We start from the raw sequence: 10,758 nt of genomic DNA, 5'->3' as shown, positions 1-10,758 counted from the left end.
GGAAGGAGCACGTTGTCTGTGAAACTGGGGATAAGGCAGTAATGTCTGTCCCCTCTTCTTCTATGAAGCATCACACTGAGAGCAGTAGGGCTGTGAGATGAAAATAGTAAAGGATATGCAGATCAGAAGTGGACATGGAACTGTTCTCAGACAACAGGATATGTGTGGCAGAAAGACCCAGAGAAACTACACCTTATCCAGGAGAAAAGGAGGAAAATGACCTGAGAAATAAATGGTAGTGGAAAGTCATTCACCAGAGATAGCGCTGCTCAAGTAGATGAAGTGGTGACCTTGAACTTTACCCAAGACAATGCAGCACACGCTGAAGGTCACTACACACAACAAGGCAGGACCAGAGTGAGGTGAGGGGAGTAAAGTTGCCTGTGTGTTGGGAAGTGACAAGCCAACCTTCTTTAAAAATCAGAACAAAGAAGAATGCAGTTTAATGAGACTCCAGTTTAATGAGAAATAAGGTGGACAAAAATAAGAGACTTAAGAATTAATGAACACATTATCAGGGCAGGTCTAATTAATGTATTAATTTCTGCAGCGATAAAATAGAAAATACACTTTCTTTTCAACTGCTCATGGAAATTTGTGATAATGGACCACATATCTGGTCAATAAATTCCACAAACCATAGTGGAAATACTACCATGTTCTCTGACCAGAGTGCAATACAACCACAAATTGATAAAGGGTTTAAACCAAAACCATACTATTTAGAATTTTAAAATACCACTGATAAAAAACAAAACTATCTTTAAATCTCCCCTTGGAGTCCAAACCTACTTTGAACAATATAGAAAAAGAAAATACTCCATGTAGATATTAAGAACTATAACAGCATTAAGAAGAAAGTCCATATCATTAAATATATCAATTAATGTAAAAGTGGAAAACATATATAAATTGATTGGGAATTTTATTTAAGGACTTTCAGATACAAATAGTGCAATAAGCCCAAGAGAATAGATTGGAAGGTTAAGAAGGACACAAATGAAAATTACTGAGTCATAAAGTGGAAATGTTTTCTTTAAAAACAGAAAACAGTAAAAATGATTGAGCCAACTTTTCCATTACAAAAATAATTAAAGACCTTTCCACCTGAAAAACCTCAGAGGAATTCTATCTAGCACACCTTAAAAATTAGGCAGTGTCTTCTGCCTAGCCTGCCAACACCGGTTCACAAACCTGCAGTCACTGTGATGGCATCAGGCCAGCCAGAGGGAAGCCCCGCCTACAACAGGTAGAGATGCAAAGCAGAGAGGCTTACACCTGTGTGTTTGGCCCACTGGCTCTGACACCAGAGACAGGCACCACAGACAGGAATCAGGAAACAGATCTTTCCTCACCCCAGGCACCAGCTCCACTCCCCTTCAACCCCCTACCTCACTACAGGGGCTGAGCAGCTCCAGAGACTGGAGCTTCTGGGCACTAGTGGGCACCACACAGAAATATGACATGTCAAAAGAACATGGTTCAGACCAAAATCTCACAAACCCCAGAAAAAGGGTCAAATGAAACTGAACTCACCAATCTGCCTGAAAGAGAGTTCAAAATAAAAATCATAAACATATTTATGGAGGTACAGAAAAATATTCAAGACCTCAGGAATGAATTTAAGTCGGAGATTCAATCATTGAGAAATTCCATATCTGAAATGAAACATACAATGGAGGGATTTAAAAGTGGATTAGATGTAGTAGAAGAGATGGTAAATTGAATAGAAATTAGAGAATAGTAATACAAAGAAGCTGAGGCACAAAGAGAAAAAAGAATCTCTAAGAATGAAAGAATATTGAGAGAACTGTGTGATGAATCCGAACAGAACAATTTTCATATTATAGGGGTACCAGAAGAAGAAGAGAGAGAAAAAGGGGTAGAAAGTGTCATTGAGGAGGTAATTGCTGAAAACTTCACCAGCCTGGGGAAGGAGATAGTCTCTCAAGCCATGGACATACACAGATCTCCCAACACAAGGGACCCAAGGAAGACAATATCAAAACATAGAATAATTATAATGGCAAAGATCAAGGAAAAGACAGACTTTTAAAAGCAGCTATATATAGAGAAAAAAAGATCACATATAAAGGAAAACCTATCAGGCTACCATCAGACTTCTCAACAGAAGCCTTACAGGCCAGAAGGGAGTGGCAAGACATAGTTAATGCAATGAAGCAGAAGAGCCTTGAACCAAGAATACTATACTTGGCAAGGTTATTGTTTAAATTTGAAGGAGGGATTAAACAATTTTCAGATAAGAAAAAGTTGAGAGAATTTACCTCCCACAAACCACCTCTACAGTGCATTTTGGAGGGACTCCTATAGATGGAAGTAATCCAAAGACTAAACAGGTGTCACCCAAGGGATAGACAAAGAGTACAGAATATGATTCATAACATACAAAGAATGGAGGAGGAAGGAAAAGGAGGAAAAAAAAGAGAGAACTTTTAGGTTGTGTTTGTAATAGCACACGAAGTGAGTTAAATTAGACTGTTAGATAGTAAGGAATTACCCTTGAACCTTTTGGTGACCACAAATCTAAAGCCTGCAATGGCAATAAGTACATACCTATTGATAATCACCCTAAATGTAAATGGTCTGAATGCACTAATCAAAAGACATAGAGTCGCTGAATGGATAAAAAAACAAGACCCATCTATATGCTGCCTACAAGAGACTCACTTCAAACCCAAAGGCATACAAAGACTGAAAGTAAAGGGATGAAAAATGATATTTCATGCAACTAACAGGGAGAAAAAAGCAGGAGTTGCAGTACTTGTATCAGACAAAATAGACTTTCAAACAAAGAAAGTAACAAGAGACAAAGAAAGACATTACATAATGATAAAGGGATCAGTCCAACAAGAGGATATAACCATTATAAATATCTATGCACCCAACACAGGAGCACCTACATATGTGAAACAAATACTAACAAAATTAAAGGGGAAACTAGAATGCAATGCATTCATTTTAGGAGACTTAAACACACCACTTACTCCAAAGGACAGATCAACCAGAGAGAAAATAAGTAAAGAGACAGGGGCACTGAACAACGTATTAGAATAGATGGACCTAATTAGACATCTACAGAGCACCCCATCCAAAAGCAACAGGATACACATTCTTCTCAAGTGCACATGGAACATTTTTAAGAATGGATCATATACTAGGCCAAAAAAAAGAACCTCAGTAAGTTCAAAAAGATTGAAATTGTACCAACCAGCTTCTCAGATCACAAAGGTACGAAACTAGAAATAAATTACACAAAGAAAACAAAAAAGCTCACAAACACATGGAGGCTAAATAACATGCTCCTAAATAATCAATGGATCAATGGCCAAATAAAAACAAGAGATCAAGCAATATATGGAGACAAATGACAAGAATAATTCAACAACACAAAATCTGTGCGATGCAGCGAAGGCCGTGCTAAGAGGGAAATATATTGCAATACAGGCCTTCCTCAGGAAAGAGGAACAATCGCAAATGAACAGTCTAAACTCACAATTAATGTAACTATAAAAGGAAGAACAAATGAGGCCCAAAGTCAGTAGAAGGAGGAACATAATAAAGATTAAAGCAGAAATAAACAAAACTGAGAAGAATAAAATAATAGAAAGAATTAACAAAAGGAGAAGCTGGTTCTTCAAGAAAATAAACAAAATAGATAAACCCATAGCCAGACTGATCAAGAAAATAAGAGAGTCTATACACATAAACAGAATCAGAAATGAGAAAGGAAAAATCACTACAGACACCACTGAAATACAAAGAATTATGAGAGAATACTATGAAAAATTATATGGTAACAAACTGGATAACCTAGAAGAAATGGACAAATTTCTAGAAAAATACAACCTTCCAAGGCTGACCCAGGAAGAAACAGAAAATCTGAATAGACCAATTACCAGCAACAAAATCGAACTGGTAATCAAAAAACTACCTAAGAACAAAACCCCTGGAAGAGATGGTTTCACTGCTGAATTTTATCAAACATGTAGTGAAGACCCAATACCCATCCTCCTTAGAGTTTTCCAAAAGAAGAAGAGGAGGGAATACTCCCAAACTCTTTCTATGATGCCAACATCACTCTAAGACCAAAACCAGGCAAAGACACCACAAAGAAAGAAAATTAGCAACCAATATCCCTGACAAACATAGATGCAAAAATACTCAACAAAATATCAGCAAACCAAATTTAAAAATACATAAAAAAGATCATCCATCATGATCAAGTGGGATTCATCCCAGGGATGCAAGGATGGTACAACATTAAAAAATCCATCAGTATCATACACCACATCAACAAAAAGGACAAAAACCAATTGATCATCTCCATAGATGCTGAAAAAACACTTGACAAAATTCAACATCCATTCTTGATAAAAACTCTCAACAAAATGGGTATAGAGGGCAAGAATTCAACATAGTAATGGCCATATATGACAAACCCATAGCCAACATTATACTGAACAGTGAGAAGCTGAAAGCTATTCCTTTAAGATCAGGAACAAGACAAGGATGCCCACTCTCCCCACTTTTATTCAACATAGTTCTGGAGGTCCTAGCCACGGCAATCATATAACACAAAGAAATAAAAGGCATTCAGATAGGCAAGGAAGAAGTCAAACTGTCCTTGTTTTCAGATTACATGATACTGTACATAAAAAATCCTAAAGACTCTACACCAAAACTAGTAGATCTAATATATGAATTCAGCAAAGTTGTGGGATACAAAATTAATACACAGAAATCTGTTGTATTCCTGTACACTAATGATGAACTAGCAGAAAGAGAAATCAGGAAAACAATTCCATTCACAATTGCATCAAAAAGAATAAAATACTTAGGAATAAACCTAACCAAGGAAGTGAAAGACCTGTACCTTGAAAACTACGGGACACTCTTAAGAGAAATTAAAAACAGGACACTAATAAATGGAAATTCATCCCATGCTCTTGACTAGGAAGAATTATATTATCAAAATGGCAATCCTACCTAAACCAATCTACAGATTCAATGCAATCCCTATCAAAATACAGCATTCTTCAATGAACTGAAGCAAATAGTTCTAAAATTCATATGGAATGACAAGAGACCCTGAATAGCCAAAGCAATCCTGAGAAGGAAGATTAAAGCAGGCATTTAAAGCTCCCTGACTTCAACCTCTACTACAAAGCCACAGTAATCAAGACAATTTGGTACACAAGAACAGACCCATAGACCAGTGGGACAGAATAGAGAGTCCAGATATAAACTCAAGCATATATGATCAATTAATATATGATAAAGGAGCCATGGATATACAACGGGGAAATGACAGCCTCTTCAATAGCTGGTGTTGGTAAAACTGGACAGCTACATGTAAGAGAATGAAACCAGATTACTGTCTAACCCCGTACACAAAAGTAAACTCTAAATGGATCAAAGACCTGAATGTAAGTCATGAACCATGAAACTCTTAGAAAAAAATATAGGCAAAATCTCTTGAACATAAACATGAGCAATTTCTTTATGAATGTATTTCCCCAGGCAAGGAAAACAAAAGCAAAAATGAACAAGTGTGACTATATCAAACTAAAAAGCTTCTGTACAGCAAAGGTACCATCAGTAGAACAATAAGACATCCTACAGTATGGGAGAATATATTCATAAGTGATTTATCTGATGAAGGGTTGACATCCAAATTATATAAATAGCTCATGCACCTCAACAAAAATCAAATAAGGGAATTAAAAAATGGGCAGAGGAGCTGAACAGACACTTCTCCAAAGAAGAAATTCAGATGGCCAACGGGCACATGAAAAGATGCTTCACATCGCTAATCATCAGAGAAATGCAAATTAAAACCACAATAAGATATCACCTCACACCAGTAAGGATGGCCACCATCCAAAAGACAAACAACAACAAATGTTGGTGAGGATGTGGAGAATGGAGAACCCTCCTACACTGATGGTGGGAATGTAAAGTAGTTCAACCATTGTGGAAAGCAGTATGGAGCTTCCTCAAAAAACTCAAAATAGAAATACCATTTGACCCAGGAATTCCACTCCTAAGAATTTACCCTAAGAATGCAGGATCCCAGTTTGAAAAACACATATGCACCCCTATGTTTATCGCAGCACTATTTACAATAGCCAAGAAATGGAAGCAACCTAAGTGTCCATCAGTAGATGAATGGATAAAGAAGATGTGGTACATATACACAATGGAATATCACTCAGCCATAAGAAGAAAACAAATCTGTAGATTGCTTTAGGCAGGATGGCCATTTTGACAATACTAATTCTTCCTAGCCAAGAGCATGGGATGAATTTCCATTTATTAGTGTCCTCTTTAGTTTCTCTTTGGAGAAGTGTTTGTTCAGCTCCTCTGCACATTTTTTAATTGGCTTATTTCATTTTTGTTTGTTGAGGTGAGTAAGCTCTTTACATAATTTGGATGTTAACCCGTTATCACATATGTCATTGATGAATTTATTCTCCCATACTGTAGGATGTGTTTTTGTTCTACTGATCGTATCCTTTACTGTACAGAAGCTTTTTAGTTTGATATAGTCCCACTTGTTCATTTTTTGCTTTTGTTTCCCTTGCCTGGGGAGATATGTTCATAAAGAAGTTGCTCATGTTTATGTCCAAGAGATTTTTGCCTGTATTTTTTCTAAGAGTTTTATGGTTTCATGACTTACATTCAGGTCTTTGATCCATTTGCAACAACATGGATGGAGCTAGAGGGTATTATGCTCAGTGAAATAAGTCAAGCAGAGAAAGACAGTATCAAATGATTTCACTTATCTGTGGAGTGTAAGGACAAAGAAAAAACTGAAGGAACAAAACAGCAGCAGAGTTACAGAACCCAAGAATGGACTAACAGTTACCAAGGGGAAAGGGACTGGGAAGGATGGGTGTGAAAGTCAGGATAAGGGGGGAAAAGAGGCATTACTATTAGCACACATAATGAAGTGGGGAGGGGGGACAGGGGAAAGGCAGTATATACAGAGAAGACAAGTAGTGATTCTATAGCACCTTACTACACTGATGGACAGTGACTGTAATGGGGTATGTGGGGGGGAAATTGATATTGGGGGAGTCTAGTAACCATAATGTTGTTCAAGTAATTGTACATTAATGATATCAAAATTAAAAAATTTAAAAAAATTAAGCAGTGTTAGTGGTATTTAAATGAGTGTAGAATCAGAAAGAAATTAAGTTTCATTTTTTTTCTAATCAGTGAAACATGACTACCCTAAAAACACAAAATTGAAAGGGTATCTTGCCACGACCCTCCTTACCCAGAATGACTCAGGAGACACGGGCCTACGCAAGAGACTTTATTATCTGAAGGAGAGAGTGGCTGCCCCAGATGGGGGTGGGGAGAAAGAGAGAGAGAGCAGGGAGAGCAGGGGGACAGAGCCAGAGACAAAGAGAGAGACAGAGAGACAGACAGACACACAGAGACAGAGAGAGAGCAGCAGAGAGACAGACAGAGAGGGCAGCAGCGCGGTGCCTTTTATTGTGGATCCGCTAGGCCTGCTGCTTTGGGGGAGGGTCGGGATGTTTAGAGATAAAGTGGGGTAAGCCCAGGCAAGCCCCAGGCAAGCCCAGGCATAATTCTCACCGGCTTATGTGCTTGGGACCATGGGACAAATGGAGGATAAATTACTATTTTCTTACATTCCTCCCTTTTCTGTTTTATAAGTGGTAGAGGATTTGGGAAGGGGTTTAGGTTAGTCTTCAGTAACTGCTTCCTGCTGATTAGGGGTGATAAAGTTCATTTTTGTATTGATGGGGGGCGGTCCTCAGATGAGCCCTTGGTCTGCAGTGGCGATGGCATTTTCCAGGTTCAATAAGGATCATCGTTTTTGGAGAGGGGTTGGTAATCCTGTAATATAAACTGGTTAAAGGTTTGGTTAGAAATTTTTTACATTTGGGCTGATTGCTATGTTTACATAGGGTGGCTGAATTGGTAGCATCCTTTGGGGACATATGTGTAGGCAGCAAAGCGACCTGTAGGGCAAAGGGAATCTTTGATGGTGCAATCTTTGGAGTCTGAAAGAGAAGAAAGGGCTGGCATTGGGAAGATAGGTCTGATGAGAGAGTAAGTGTTGAGACCAGGGTTAATAATCCTGAAGCCTGACTCATGGTGGTTGTAAGGGAGGTCTTAGGACTCCGTGCTGGCAGAAACTTCTTCAGTGATGAGTGGAAGCGGAGATGAGCAGCGCGAAATGCGGAGAGTAAGAGGTCACATCAGGGTGGAGGAGAAGGAACCTGTGGGAGATTTGGTGGGAGGGGAATAAGGGGAGACAAAGGGCTTATGGTGGGAGTTGTGTATCTAGAGAGAAAGACCCTGGAGTTTAACTGCAGTTGGCATGGAAAGGATTACTGTGTATGGTCCTTGCCATTTGGGAGTTAGGGATGGTGTTGCTTGGTGTTTGGGATGGGCATGGTTTGGAGAAGTTTTTTCCTGTCTATGGTAATGGCCTTGTAGCATGGGGAGAGCTGAACTCTCAGGTATGTGACCTGAGCGGAAGACAGCTGAACTTTGGAGGGTGAGACCCAATAGCTGTGTTCTGAAAGAAAGTTTAAAAGGAGAATAATATCCTGTTGAGAGGTTTGTAGGGAGGGACTGCAGGGGAGGAGATCATCTACATATTGAAGGAGGGTGGACCTCGAGAGAGTAAGGGATTTGAGGTCTTGTGCTGGAGCCTGTCCAAAAAGGTGGGGATTATCTCTAAAGACTTGAGGAAGGACTTAAGTGTTCTCTGAATATTAAAAATTAACTTAACATAAGGAATTTCCTGCCTTGATTTTTCTCTGGGATACCGGCATCTTGGTCTGGGAGCATATCAAAAGGCAGCCTGCTCAGCTCCCAAGGTGGGCTGAGGTATTGTCTATTTGCTAAAGAATCCTGCCTTTTACTATGCCATCTACAGCTGGGTCTGCAGTTAGTTGCTCAGTTTGCAAAATTACCTCGTCAGATCTGAAGGAGGAAAGACAGCACATAGGCCTGGGCCTTTTAGTATGCTAAAGTGAATCTTATACATGATTACAAATGATTAGCATAATAAAACATGTGCTACTCTTCTTTATCTGGGGAATATTAACTGATCTCACTGAAGTATGATTCTAGAGCTTAATGTTCAACATAGTTTTAGTAGGGGGTGGGTTTCCTAGCATGTAGTTTTACATTGCTCTGACTGCAAATACCCTGCCTTGCTTTCTCCAGAGGCTCTCACCTTATTCTAAGCCTATGGTCCCTGTCTCATTCTACCCTCTACAGATGGAGACTCTAGTTGCTACTAGGGAAAGGGGGCAATGACCGCTCTGGCTGCTTCATGCTGAGAGGGGGGTGCAGTAAAGGGTGCAGCTAGGTCTCCATCACTGGTCAGTTGAGAGGGCCTTGGAAGGTTGGCGCTTCTATTCTGGGTTTCATTTCTATTACTATTTGCAGTTTTGTGGCTTCTAGGCCAGATAGAACAAATTGTTATTAGGTTAAGTAGGAACATCTGGAGTTGGATTTTCCATTCTGGAAGGACAAACTTGACAAGATTAAGAATGCATGGCTGAATATGAGAACTAGAAATATGAAAAATCTAATTGAGAATTATAGCCAGGTAGCATAGGGAAACTAGAATTCTGGATTGAGTTTACATCTCAGTGACTAGTATTAGGATTTAGTACAGATAAGACTGCATTATTGAAACAATACTTTTCTCTAAAATCACCCTGATTTTTATTAGAAGTAGCCAGATTAAGAAAATAATTAACAGTTGGCTTGATGATTTGCATAAGTGCAGCAAGAAGAGTAATTGATTACATAGGATCTTTTAGATGTGCTTTGCTGGAACTTTCTGTAAGGAATTTCAGATTGAACTTTTAAGGGCTTCTTGAGGCCAGAAAGCCAAGCCAGACTTGCCATCAGCTTGTGCCTGCAGTACCTATAGATTTGGGTGAATTCCTCTCTTCTTGAGGTTCCTGCACCTGCCAGGAAGTGACCTTCCTTACTCACCTGGTAAGGCTGCTGGGAACTCTGTAAGCAAGGTACCAGGCCAGTTATTCTAAGGGGCTTTGTTGGCTTTATAAAGTCAACCTTAGTTCCTTAAAGCTGTCTGTTCATATCTGAGTTTACACATGTGTCTCTCAGGTATGATGTTCCAGTCAAAGCCTTGGTAATAAAACCAGTGTTTTTAATTGGTCCTCTTACAAGGAAAGCAGATTCTTATTGAACTTGTGCAAATAAACATACTGCCATGAAATATAAAAATAGTCACTGAGAGTTTTTAAATTCTGGAGGGATCAGATAGAGAGAAAGATAAAATTTCAATTCTGCTTATAAAGGCAGTTATTTACTAAACTGTTGTCAGCTTAAGAGAAAAAGCTTAAAACACTTTATCAACGACATTTGAAACAAAAAGCCACCAAATCATCTTCTTTAGTTTACTTAATCCTTTGTAACTAATACCTGTTCTGCTGAAATCTAGTTTTTACTAGTTTAGGAGTAATAAAACAGTGAGTATAGATGACAAAAGACTTACAAATGAAAATGGTTAAAGATCTGATGAGAGCTTACTGTAAGACAGTTGTCATAAGGAAATTTGGATCTTTCTGTAACACAAAACATTCAGCAACAAAGTTTAGCATCATTCCCTGTGACAGTGCCTTCTAGGTAATTAAGCAGGTAAATAAGCCAAATTAGCCAAATATTTTCTCCAATGAGAAAAAATTCCTCTGACATGTTCCAGGTGCC

This window comes from Manis pentadactyla, chromosome 7, assembly GCF_030020395.1.
Source record: "Manis pentadactyla isolate mManPen7 chromosome 7, mManPen7.hap1, whole genome shotgun sequence".
Taxonomy (NCBI): domain Eukaryota; kingdom Metazoa; phylum Chordata; class Mammalia; order Pholidota; family Manidae; genus Manis; species Manis pentadactyla.
Note: the sequence above shows the minus strand (reverse complement) of the source record.